This window comes from Schistocerca serialis, chromosome 1 (assembly GCF_023864345.2).
Source record: "Schistocerca serialis cubense isolate TAMUIC-IGC-003099 chromosome 1, iqSchSeri2.2, whole genome shotgun sequence".
In the NCBI taxonomy this organism is placed as follows: domain Eukaryota; kingdom Metazoa; phylum Arthropoda; class Insecta; order Orthoptera; family Acrididae; genus Schistocerca; species Schistocerca serialis.
This window is the reverse complement of record NC_064638.1, coordinates 1,171,937,175-1,171,951,806: the sequence shown is the minus strand read 5'-3', so window position 1 is coordinate 1,171,951,806 and position 14,632 is coordinate 1,171,937,175. Positions and strand designations below refer to the sequence as shown.

At 36.4% G+C, this 14,632-nt stretch overlaps 1 pseudogene; it reads left to right on the top strand.

The window, feature by feature from the left end:
- Positions 1-14,514: 14,514 nt before the first annotated feature.
- On the top strand, positions 14,515-14,632 carry LOC126426887 (5S ribosomal RNA; annotated as a pseudogene).

Below are 14,632 nucleotides of genomic sequence, written 5' to 3'. Positions count from 1 at the left end.
ACTGTCCACGCTCACGGCGACCAGAAATTGAGGTCACAGATGAAATTAACGATATATTGCAAAAATTTGTATCCTTGCTTCGTCTTTCATTTGTTATTTTGCCTTCAAGGCAGCGGAGTTCCTTCCCTTCATCTACTTCGTGGTCAGCAATTTTGATGTTAAGTTTATCATTGATCTCATTTCCGCTACTCTCATTACTTTCGTCTTTCTTGGTCTACTCTCAAACCATAAAGTGTGGTTATTAGATTCTCCAGTCCATTCAATAAGTATTGTAGTTCTGCCTTACTTTTACTGAGGACAGCAATGTCATTATCGAATCTTATCATTGATATGCAAAGGTCTCTGTTGGATTCCTTTCATGTTAATTTCTTAAATCTGTTGTCATTTACGGCATAAATTCCTCTTCTAAATTTACTGGGGTGTTTCTGACTATCTAGGAGGAGACTGAGCAGTGGAGCGTGTTACTTTTACACATAATCAAGAACGATCTGCACACTACCACACTTTAAAACACAGTTTATATGTAATTCATGTCACACGGTCTCATACGGAACCTATATCCGCTTTCTTTTATATACTGTGTAAGAGGTCCGAGCAGATGTAATTTCGATGTATTGCTCATGTGCTGCCTGCGATATGCAAGGTCTCTGACCAGAGAGCAGTGTTGACTGCAGTAGGAACTGTGTAGCTGTAGCAGTAAGTTGTTGATAGTATGGAGTCTGCTCTGGTCTGGTATGGTGTATCGTGTTGGCTGGCCCGGTCGCGGTGCAGCGATGTCGGAGCCTGAGTATTATTGTATAAGGTAAAAAGCAGCCTCGCGCATATGTATTAATGTTATCTAAAGTCGCATGTAAATGTTTTAAAACTCTCGTAATAATAATCTTCCTCATAAAAAATAACTTTTAACAACCATTCATTTCAATTTAAACAATTTACTAATTTCTCCCATCCATGATCATCTCGATTATTGAAATAGAAAAAGCAGTTGCTTCCTTTCATAGATGACAGATAGGTCGGCGACTTCATTGAGGTAAGAATTTTTCCTTTTTTTATTCAGAATTATGTTTCAGGGCCATGACGCAGCACTGCTGTCTTCCAAAATTTACCAGGTTAAATTCACAGTGAATTGTTGAAAAGTCATAAGTGAGCGACAATTTAATTGAGAGGTTAGTTTCATTGTTTTATTACCAGGTTACTGAATTTTTTTTTTATTGGGACGTTACACTGAATGTGAACGACATAATTATAATTTTTACTGTTGAGAGGTTTAGGAATTTTTCTGTTTTGAGGTTACGCTAAATGTGAATTAATTTTGAGCTTAGATTAAATCAGAAAGAATTTTGTGGGGAGATTAAATGTAAACGAATTTTGTGGGGAGGTTACACTAAAATAGAATCATACTCATATTATTTAAATAAATTTTGTGGGGAGGCTACACTTGGCGACAACCGGCCAGGATCGTATTTCTTTGTGAATCTCTGAGAAGTAGTCATATATCTGCTCTTATTTACTTAAATGTAGTTTGCATCTGGCGCAACGCATTTACTAATTTGCCACTCTTTCTTTCACAGATCATCGGCAATTTATTGCTCTTTGTTGTAACTGTGTTTGTTCCATTTTTTTCTTTTTCTTTGTTTCATTTTGTGCTTAATTTTGATTAGTAAAAAATGCCGCGAAAAACTGTTAACAGTACATCGCGATGTGCAATGAGTGAAATAGCCGACTCGAATAATTTGACCGATAATACTAGCGACACTCAGTGCAATAGTGATAATCCTCTAATTACAGATAATCAGTGCGTACCGACCACTAGTAATGACTTTAATCCTAATGATGAGCAAACACATTCAATTATGTCCACACTTAATTTAACGACAATTGATGACGCGGCACGTTCCGATACAATGAACGCTGCGCAGTTTGACGCACGCGGTTTGCAAAATTTGAACTGTGAACAGATAAATTTTTCTCACGAAGATGAACAATGTAGTCAAAATACGTCAGATTTATTTGATTCGGAGGTAGTGACTAACAATGCACATCCGATAAGCAAACATTTTCAAGAATCAGAGGATGACCTAATGGTTACACAAAACGCGACGAACGCACATACACCATCACACAGCACAGAAAATACAGCAGCTAATTTTGGCATGGATCAAGTTATGGCATTACTACAACTCAATGAAAAATACGACAACCAGCACAAACAACTTAATGAAAATTATAAACAACTAAATGAAAAACTAGACAACAATTCCAAACAGTCGAATGATAAGCAAGATAAAAATTTCAAACAACTTAATGAACAGAACAAACAACCTAGTGAACAGATTACAGCCGTTGCCGCGCAATGTCATGATACTAAAGATCAATTACGTGAGGAAATTAAGGCTTGTGCTAGGAACAGTAGCAAAGAAATTAGATATGTTGCACAAGAATTAAGTAATACACATGCAGCCACAACTAAATTACTTAGAGATGAAATTAGTGCAGTCGCTAAACAATGCTCTGAAAACGCAAAACAGTTACGCGACGAGTTTAAATTAATGTCAGCAGAACTTTCACGCACAGTGCATGCGAAAGTAGACGCGAAATTTGACCAACAGAACAGACAAATTGACGAACGTTTTAATCACCACCTACAAAACAGTGAAACGCGTTACAGTAAATTTATACAGGAACAGAATAAAGTAAAGCAACAAGTCATGGAAACAATTACTGCACAGAGACAGGAAGATAAGCGTAAATTGTTTATGAAAGCAAAAACATACGTAGACAACAATATTGCTACAGTATCGGACGAAATCAAACAGTTGAACACCGAATTGCATGATGAAATCTCCGATCTTAAAACAAAAACAGACACAAACACATTAGACTTTCAGACAACGACCAACAGACTTGAGAAGTTGGAACTAATACAGGATCCCGATGCCATCAAAGCAGACGTTAAAAAATTGAACAAAACCACACGTAAAATACAAAAACAAATTAATGCTTGTGATACTAAAAACGATGATCAAGTAAAAGTACTGACTGAAAAATATGATGAATTGGCCAGTCGTATTGACGTTATCTAAAGTAATAATGACACCAAATCAGACGATACGTCACCTGTTTCGTTTAATCAAACACCCGAATTCCAAAATTTACAGCAGACGATCAGTGAGATAGGTTCGTCTAATAATACATTACGTAGAAAACTGTCATCTTTACAGCACGAAGTGACGGAGATGAAAAATATTTCAGCCTTTAACACATCACAGCATACGCCACTTTCCGAACATTTGTCAGACTCACACAACCAGTATAATTTAGGTAATTTACAGAGAGTACGTGAGTTAGATTCCGAACAGTCACAGACAAACAGATTATCATACAATCCTGAACCTGTTCAGACATTCAGAGACGATAATTTTGATTATAAGCACTTTCTATCCGTAAAAAATCTAAGGTATTTAATAATGACAGACCACAGATTCACTCTTTGTACTGGATACAACGATTTGCTTTTGCATTTTCACCAGCTTGGCCTGTAATGCAGAAACTAGAATTGGATTGGATACAACAACTTGCTTTTGAATTTTCACCGGCGTTTCCTGTAACGCAGAAACTAAAATGTATTTGCAGCGCGTAAGTGACCTCAGGGGATTCATTACACTACGATGAATATGTGCCGTAGCGTGCACAGGGCCCCGAGCCGTAGTAGTGCTATTTCATCTTTAGTTTTCTGCACTGCTGCCTTCTCTTTTACTATCCTTTATATCTGTCAAAACCGCTTTTCAACTATCGATCTATCTAGGATTAAGAATGAATAACGAAAACCTGATATGACAAATTTTACCGAAAGAGACAGTTTTCTATAGACACTCCCGAAATGACAACTACCGCCGTAATTTTAATAACAGATAAAATTGTGATCATCAGTATGTGCAACATTTTCAGCAATCGTCAAAATTATCAGCAACAGCAGTTTGGTAACAATAGAGATTTTTCCCAACAACAGCAACAAAACCAACCGGTTAGAATACCTAACGAACAATGTAATGTGCAAGGTCAACCAAGCTTTAATGTTTTGCCGCCTACACGTATAGCGTCGGCTCCGCCAAATAGTAGCGTACAGCAACAAGGAAATAACTACGTACAGAAAACACTCCATTTCAACTCATATCGCACTGCGCCGTATAGCAATGATTATTATGACAGACGTAAAAGTTATGAGCACAATTTTCAGCGTAAGTTTAATAACAGTCGGTCTTATCAGCAACAGAATCATCCACAACAACAGATTATCATGAATGAACCAGACAGTAGATATCATCCCGAACGTAATACGTCAGGACGAAATAATAGAACAGTGCAAATAGTTGAAATGCCACAGCATCCTCCCGCAAATAACGGCACGTCAGAAAGAATTTGACTAGATACAGTGCAGAATGAATCTTCCAGCAACGTAAGCAATACTTCAGATACACAGAATCTTGTTCACGAAAATGTTATTACTTTTGACGACATCCGAGACACTCTTTTGCAGGAAAAACCAGTTATTCAAAAAACCATTTCACACCCTGTCATTGAAGTAAAGATTGGATCATCCAAATTTTCAGCAGTAAACGATTCTGGATCACCTATGTCAGTTATAAATGAGGGAACTTTCAACGAATGTGACAAAGATAATACCTATCCTACGTTACCATTAGGCAAAACTAAAGTAAAAGGAGCAGTATCTGGTAAAGGAGTAGATGTAAAATTACAGACACACTTATCGTTTTGTATTGCAGGTCATACGTTTCATTCAAATTTTTGGATTGTTCCTTTATTGACAACAGACGTTATTTTAGGTACGAATTTTCTGGTACAACACGACGCAATTATTGACTTTCAAACTTCCTATTTCATGTTAAAGGATGAAAATGTACAACTGGCATTAGAATTTCAGCACTCTTTATCTGCAGAAGAACAAACAATTAATGGGACAGAGGTCATTTCTGCATCACGTAACATAGACTGTCATTCCACATTGTTCACAGATACGTACGTACACAACTATAATACTCCAGACGAAGCCGACTATGACGTTATACGGATGATTTCTGATAAAGTTAAACAGAGCAGTGCAAATACAGACGACGAACGCACGCAACTACGCAAAATTCTTTTACAGCAAGCTCCAGTTTTTGACAACATCCCTGATACTATGTCCGGTTTTATGTATGAATTTCAAGTTAAACAGCAAGACACATTTAAAGCCAAACATTATCCCATTCCTTATATTCACACAGAACAAGTTAAGAAAGAATTGCAAGCTATGCTTGACCAAGGAATTATTGAACCGGCAGTTAGTCCGTACATAAACCCGCTCCATATTGTTAAGAAAAAGGATGGTTCACTTCGCCTCGTACTTGATTCGCGTCACATCAGTGACCTTATTATTAATGAAACAGATCGCCCTCAAACACTAGAAGAACTTCTACAGAAATTTCATGGTACTGCTATTTATTCCACATTAAATTTGAAATCGGGATTTTGGCAAATTCAGCTCCATCCGAACTGCAGAAAGTACACAGCTTTTCTCTGTTTTGGTGAATGTTATCAATTTTGTAAATTACCGTACGGTTTAACTATTTCTTCAGCAGCATTTATTCGCGGTTTGAATACTATACTTCCGACAGAATTAAAAGACAGAATCACAACGTATGTAGACGACATTCTTATTGCAGAAGCTAACTGGTCTGAACACATTTTGATTCTTGAACAACTGTTACGAACTTTTCGTGCACAAGGAGTCACAGTTAGTTTCAGTAAATCGCACTTTGGCAAAACTTCTATAAAATTTCTTGGACATGTAATTTCAGCAGAAGGCATTGCGCCTGACCCGGAAAAACTTCAAGCTTTACGTGACATTACTGTTCCTACGACGAAGAAACAACTACACAGCTTTCTAGGTTTAATTAACTTTTCCCGTAAATGTATTCATTACTCTGCTTTAGACACCCCTAGATTATGTCAATTGACGGGTAAAAACACTATTTGGTCCTGGGATAGCCAAGCACATTCTGAATTTGTCAATCTGAAACAAGCTTTGTTGAATGCACCACTTTTATCACATCCAGATCTTACTAGAAATTTTTCAATTGCCACCGACAGTTCTAACACTGCTTTAGGCGTACACATTTTTCAGGAAATTGAAGAAGATGGTTCTACAGTAATTAAAAACATCGCCTTTGCGAGTCGCATTCTGTCACCTGCTGAACGCAATTATTCTGTTACAGAACTTGAAACATTATGCGTTGTATGGGCATTTACGACATTTCGGCATTTTCTTCATGGAAGACATACGACTGTTTACACAGATCATAGAGCTATCCAGTTTTTACTTTCAGCAAAATTTACACACGACAGGTTAAGCAGATGGAAACTCTATTTACAGGAATTTAATTTTACAATTGTTCACATTCCCGGTATACAAAATGTTGTAGCAGACGCACTATCCCGTTCTCTCAGCAACAATCAGCAAGACATCGCAACCAACTTCTGCAAAGCAAATTTTAGCATCATGTATATTCAACAAGTTGCATTTGAAAATTTCGTTTCGTCATCATTACGAGACATAGCACAAGAGCAGAGTAAAGACAACGTATGGAAAGAAATTAAACACCTTTGGTAAGATAGGAATAATGTTACCACCAGAAGCCATTACACTGTACGCAATAACATTCTGTTTCGCCGCTCTCACCCTGATAGCAACAACTGGTTACTATGCATTCCTGACGAACTGATTAACAAATTAATTTGGTATACTCATTTAAGTTACGCACATTATGGAGCCAGAAAATGTTTTCTTATACTGAGACAGAACTGTTATTTTGCCAACATGGAGAAACGTATTCGACGAGTTTTAGCGCCATGTAAAATCTGCCAGAAAGCTAAGTCAGACACGACTTCACAATATTCCTCGGTTACATCCCATTGTACCTGTTAAATTGAGACACATGGCCGCAGTAGACATTTTTGGTCCGATTCCCAGAACTAATAGAGGTTTTTGCTACATCTTTGTCGCTGTTGAACTCACTTCAAAATTTGTTACCTTCACTCCGTTACGCGAAGCTACTGCTAAATCTGTTTCGAAAGCATTTGTAAAACATTTTCTATTTCATGTAGGGCATGTATTGAAAGTAATTTCCGACAGTGGACCACAGTTTCGATCTGCTATATGGACACGTAAGTTACGAGCAAGAAACATTTCTCCGATCTATATGTCCAAGTATCACGCTTCTTCGAACCCTTGTGAACGACTAATGAAAGAAAATGGTAAACTATGTAGAATATACTGCCATAAAAAACATATTGATTGGGATACACACATACTGTCATTCCAGGATGTAATTAACTCAATACCAAATGAATCTACTATGCTATCTCCGACTGTTATACTGAAAAGTGTTGAACCACCTAACAAAATTAAAGAATTAGTATCCTTTCCTACATCTCGTCGACTACGACACCATGAAATAATTGACGTTGCGCTGAACAACATCAAACGTGCTGCAGAGTGCCGGAGAAGACAGCAAAAACAGAAGATATTAGTACGCACACACTATTTATCCAACAGAGGAAAGAGTAGATGCAGTAAATTTAAGCTTCTATACGCAGGTCCATATCGAATTCGCAGCATTCCTCACCCCAATGTAGTACACGTCGAAACTTTGAGAAACAGAAAAAGCAAAGGCAATCACCATGTCTCCACTATTAAACCCTTTATTGAATGAACATACTTCATGATTTGTCGCACTGTAATGCCATTTGCAGATATTTATATGATCACTTACTGATGATTATCGTATTTTCTTGGCAAGTGCCCGGCAAGGTAAGGTTAGCAGGTCGCTTTTCTTGTCATTACACATCAGACCGTGCACATTTTTCCAGATAAACTTACATATTTTATGACCAATTATGCAATTCTATCTAGTGACATATTAATTTTATCAAATTCTTTCTCCATTAAAGTCTTCAACTCTCGCCTCTATCAACTACACAACATACAAGCTGAACACAAGGAAAGTCATTTCTTGTTGTTATATATCAGACCATGCACATTTTCCGTTTTTCGTGTATGTATGATTGTTTTCCTGTTTTGTTTGGATGCACTACGAAATCTTTAAGATATAACAAACACCAGTTGACTTTGACATTTTTCCTTATGATATCTCAATATCTTGACTATTCTACACTTTTGGCTACTGCATTATGAGACTGTGTGTACATTTTTGCACCTCAACACTATGTTTTTGACATAATACGTTTTCTGTCATGCTATACTGTATACTTAATTATATCACTAGAAACCAGTTTTTATTTAATGGGTATATGATTTAAATGCAAGATATTAATCCTTATTCATCATTTTCAGAAAGCAATAACGTGTAAAAGAAATAAATTAAACAAACCACAGTGGATTACTATGAAATGGGAATTTCATCTTCCGAATGAACGAAAGAAAATGGAATACGTTGTGATGAAGAGTAAATGGATCAGAATTAACAAGCATTAACAAGAATATACTATACACATCGTATGATAGCAGTCTTAACTAATTATTTTTCTTTCAGAATACGAGGCGATTGATGCAAGCTGTCAGACAGAACTACACATCTTAGTTTTAGTGATGAAATATGCTAGAAATAAGAAACTCTATACTATGAATAGTTATATGAAGTAAATGGTAATATGAATAATGAATAATGAAGTGTCTTTTTTGCAGATGATAATGAATAGTTATATGAAGAGTAAGCTAATATGAATAATAAGGTTTTTCTTTGCAGGTGATGATAGTAATGAAGTTATGGTAATATGAATAATGAAGTTTTTCTTTGCAGACGAGGATAATGATGAAGTTTATATATTTACTGTTAGTTAAGAAATGCTATGTAGTTATTTAAGTATTTGTTGCAGTTCGTTTTGACAGTATGTCTTATGTCACATGGTATAATGACCGAATGTTTTGGAAAGGACAGCTAGAGTACATACATATTGAGTACACGTTTCATTACCTGTTAATTCGAAGTTCACTACTTTTCAGCATAATATGCATTTCTTCTTTCAGCTTAATAATCCATTTTGTATTTTTTCCAGGATAAGCTATTCGTGAAATTAATGAGCTATAAGCAGTTAGTTATTAAACCTGCTCTAGTACTTGCATTTTTTTTTACCCATTTGTGTGTGTTACTCATGAATGTGATCACATATACTCTACTTGTTCATAACCTTGCTACAGCTGACTCATGACGAATGACGTTATTAATCGTAATTTACAGCAATAAGTCAAAAGCAAATATTTTCATGCCCCAGCAATTAATTATCGATCCCAACGCAATGCATAGCAAGCACACAAAAAAATGTATTACCAGTCCCAAATAATGCTACTAGTTTAAGAGATATTTAAAGTACTAAATATAATGCCGATTTGTCAGATGTATTGAATCCATTATATCTATGTATTATTGGACCATGGACCTTGAGTAATAGTTGCAGTGTGTTGCATTTTGGATGTGTCCTATGTCACTTGAATGATGAGTTCTGACTAATACTGAATGATGTTTTGTAATAATGCATAAATGCTATGCCAGTGATTTCTGTAAATAATATTTTTGTTATACTCTATAAATGCTATGCCAATAATTAACTCTCATTTTGAATGATGACTTCTGCATAATACTGAATAATGTTTTATAAAAGTATATGAATACTTTGTAACTGACCAATGAATGCCACTGCTTTTTATATTTTAAATTTGTCTTATATCACTTACATGATATCATAAATGAATACCAGTAGCTTAATGCTACACTCATTAACTCCTGTTTTGAATGATGACTTCTGAACAATGCATAAAAAATTATGTAAATGCTATGCCATTAATTAACTCTTGCTTTGAATGATCACTTCTGAATAATGTATAAAATGGTTTGTAACTGGCCAATGAGTGCCAATGATTGCTATAACTAGATGAATTATGTAAATGATATGCCATTAATTAACTCTTGCTTTGAATGATCACTTCTGAATAATGCATAAAAATGGTTTGTAACTGGCAAATGAGTGCCAATATTTAGTGTAATCAGATGACTTATGAATAATGTTCTGTAATACTCCATATATAGTACCGAAATGTTTAGTAACTAGGCAATGAGTGCCAACAATTACTCAAATCGGTTAATAGACTAGTGTAATTCTCTATGATGACTAACATAAGAATTAATGTCCTTCACCTTCTGACCTAATTACTAGAAATTACTGCAATATCCGTTTGTCCTGTCTATCCTCATGATCATGGAGCACTATATTTGGTTTTTGCACTAATTCTACGTTGGTGTACCTTACAATAATGTGTCGTTGACACATCATGCTGTACACCACCTTGAACGATGGACATGTTATTATGATCCCACTGTTTGGTGTACCTAATATACTACCAAAATGATAACATTGAATATTAATACAACATTTCAGTGTCTTGGCTACACTGATTAATACTTCAGGGAAGAGAACTTCAGATTGTCTCACTTGGTGTTGTGCTTCTGTAGAAAGATATGGACTTTCAGTGCAGCTATGTGCAACCTACTATGCTACAACCATGATGCAATCCTTCCCTTTCCTTTCCTAGTTCTTATAAAATGGTAAAAAAAATACATATATACAGTGCGTGTGCACTATGTCATTTGTTAATGTTTTGTACTCATTGCGTATCCTAGTTCTTGTAAAATGGTAAAAAATATATACAGTGCGTGTGCACTTTATGTCATTTGTTAATGTGTTTTGTACTCATTGCGTATACATTTTGTCATTGCTTGATATGTTCTGTACTCAGTGCATGTGCACTCTATTTCATTTCACGTTTTGCACTTATATATATGTATATGTATATACTCTGTGTCTGTAAACTTAGTTAATTAAGTAGATTTTAGAAAAATTTGTTGCTCATGGCAAGTCCAGTTGACTCACCATCGCTGCCAAATTTTTGCCCCCCAGTGGAGGGTTATGTAAGAGGTCCAAGCAGATGTAATTTCGATGAATTGCTCATGTGCTGCCTGCGATATGCAAGGTCTCTGACCAGAGAGCAGTGTTGACTGCAGTAGGAACTGTGTAGCTGTAGCAGTAAGTTGTTGATAGTATGGAGTCTGCTCTGGTCTGGTATGGTGTATCGTGTTGGCTGGCCCGGTCGCAGTGGAGCGATGTCGGAGCCTGAGTAATATTGTATAAGGTAAAAAGCAGCCTCGCGCATATGTATTAATGTTATCTAAAGTCGCATGTAAATGTTTTAAAACTCTCGTAACAATAAACTTCGTCATAAAAAATAACTTTTAACAACCATTCATTTCAATTTAAACAATTTACTAATTTCTCCCATCCATGGTCATCCCGATTATTGCAATAGAAAAATCAGTTGCTTCCTTTCATAAATGACAGATAGGTCGGCCAGCATTGCACAGAGCTGTGCCGGAAAAATCTATTGTAAGAGCAGATATATCCGGCGACTTCATTGAGGTAAGAATTTTTCCTTTTTTTATTCAGAATGATCTTTCAGGGCCATGACGCAGCAGTGCTGTTGTCCAAAATTTACCAGGTTAAATTCACAATGCATTATTGATAAGTCATAAGTGAGCGACAATTTAATTGAGAGGTTAGTTACAGTGTATTATTACCAGGTTGCTAATTTTTTTTTATTGGGACGTTACACTGAATGTGAACGACATAATTATAACTTTTACTGTTGAGAGATTTAGGAATTTTTCTGTTTTGAGCTTACATTAAATGTGAAAGAATTTTGTTTTGAGGTTACACTAAATTAGAATCATTATTCATAATATTTAAAATATTTTGTGGGGAGGTTACAACTGTATATGATAAGATACTGTCATTCCCCTTCCCTTCTGTGTGAGAGGATGAATGAGCAAATGTATTTCTAGTTGCATTCTTGATGGTAGCAGACAAGCCTATCTGCTAGAGAACAGTAGGACCAACGTCGGAACAGGTAGCTACGCTTTCTAAAAGCAGAGAGGTTTCTATTCTTAGTATGGTCCTGTCCGTCCCTTGTCATGTTGGTATAGGAATCTGCCTCTCTGGTCACTTCCGTTTGTATCTGTAGGGGCGCAGGTCAGTCTGCCCTCGGCGAGCGTCTGAAGTGGTAAGATCTCCAGCTAAGCGCGTGTCTGCTAAGTGCGTAGGACAATGGATTTCTTAAGTTCAGCCTAACTGAAAATTTAATCACCTTTATTTCAGGTTTAGATCTAAAATATCTAATGTTATCTTCAATTGCGACGCTGTGTAGTTCGAGTGTGATGTTCAGAATATCTTCCAGTAGTTGCTTTGTCAATGCTTTGTGAGTAAAGTGGAACCACGTGTGGATGATCCGTAACTTTAACTAAGACCATCAATCTTAAATGCGAATGTGGGTGAGATTATAACGTCTCGTCTTGACAATATTTTTCAATATAGCAACTTTTCTTTATGTTCAACCCACGTGGGGTGTACTTTGTAGGACCACTACCACATGCTTATGCAATTGTTTGACCCATCAGGTTAATAGTAAGACGATAGTAACCAGTTCGAGGTTTTTCTTTTGTAATTTGTGTTTCGATGTAATTTATTTTAATTGTGAAAATTATTGTGGAGTTACTCTCTTCGTGTAAACCAAGTTGACCACATGAAGCATGTAGTGCAACTAACAAAGTAGCCCTCAGCTATTCTTTTCGGGAAGATTTCACAGAGAGTTAGTATGAATTTAGTATACCAGTGTGTGGTAATTTGATGATGGACAGGATTGCGCTATGAACGTAACTTCTTTGGGTGAAAATAGAATCGGTTGGTTGTGGTTAATTTCCTCTTGCATATGTTTCAAAGTTCTTCATGTGTTATTTTATGAATGCAGTGTTGTATGCAGTCTCCCAATCTTGGCTCCCTATTTGATGTGTTCCATAAGATTACAAACTCACATTTTCACAATCCTAAATAAGGCACCAGTTCAGTTATGAATCAAGTTTAATATGCTGAAATTTCAATGATCAATGTTAGAATAAATTTCCAAATATAAACTGATTTATTTCTTTTTATTTAAATTCTTTATATATATATTGTATATGTCATGTGGCTAGGGCCTCCCGTGTGGTTGACCGGGTGCCTGGTGCAAATCTTTTTAGTTGACGCCACTTCAGCGACTTGCGCCTCGATGGGAATGAGATAATGATGATGACACCCATCTCAAAGCTATATATATATATATATATATATATATATATCACCAGTTGTTGTATGACAATTAAAAGATTATAATTAATGTTAGTCTGGTTGGGAATTTGGTAAGCTAGACTGGATACCTGGTGAAACAGTTGCTCAGTAATGCAAGGTTAACTTCCCCAGATAGCTCACAGCTTTTAACCCGCTTTTATTGTCTTGAATGCCAGCACCGCTTTCAGAACAAATTAATGCATCAACATTACAATATCATTTCACCCACAATGCCATTTTTGAACTTTTTTCCGTCACAGCTTCTTTGATTTATTGACTGAACAGTTAAGAGGATTGTGTCCCTTTGTTACACACTTTTTTAATTCGAATGCTATGTATTTGGTCCACTATTCTTATTTTTCGCTCTTGGCTCGTCATGTGTATTAACTGCCTTTATCTATAGCAGACATCTGTTGTTCTGAGAATTCCGAACTTTACTCCATTTTCTGTGTCAAAAAACACCAATAATACATCTTTATTTTTCTCAAGGCTTGCTTCGATGAAATGAAATGTCATGTGGCTAGGGCCTCCCGTGTGGTTGACCGGGTGCCTGGTGCAAATCTTTTTAGTTGACGCCACTTCAGCGACTTGCGCCTCGATGGGAATGAGATAATGATGATGACACCCATCTCAAAGCTAAACTGATCGTCACCTACGAGATCATCAATTTTCTTTTCCATTCTTCTGTGTATTATTATCGTCAGCAGTGTGGATGCATCAGCTGTTTAACTGATTTTAGGATATTTTCAGAATGAGATTTTCACTCTGCAGCGGAGTGTGCACTGATATGAAACTTCCTGGTAGATTAAAACTGTGTGCCGGACCGAGACTCGAACTCGGGACCTTTGCCTTTCGCGGGCAATATTTTAGGATAGTTCTCGCACGTATCTACCCTTGCTATTTTCGGAATTCTGTGAATGACATTTTTTTGTAAACTTTGATGAAACATCTATAGTATCATAGGTTATACACACAAACTTGAATATTTATTTAGTTGCCAGTTCTCCCAATATTTGTAAAAATTCCGAAGTGATGTTGCCTATTCCTTCCGCTATATTTAATTGCACGTCTTCTAAAGCTCTTTTCAGTTCTGACAGGACAGTCCCATCTCCTCGTAGTGTCTTGAATATACTTCTTTCAATTATCATTCTCTTCTCTGCGTTTAACAGTGGAATTCTTCTTTTAATTTGACGCCTTGGCTTTTATTTTCACGGACTGTAGCTTTGGGCCAACGGCCTTTCCGCAGTGGTAACACCGGTTCCCGTCAGATCACCGAAGTTAATCACTGTCTGGCTGGGCTAGTACTTGGATGGGTGACCATCTGGTCTGCCGAGCGCTGTTGGCA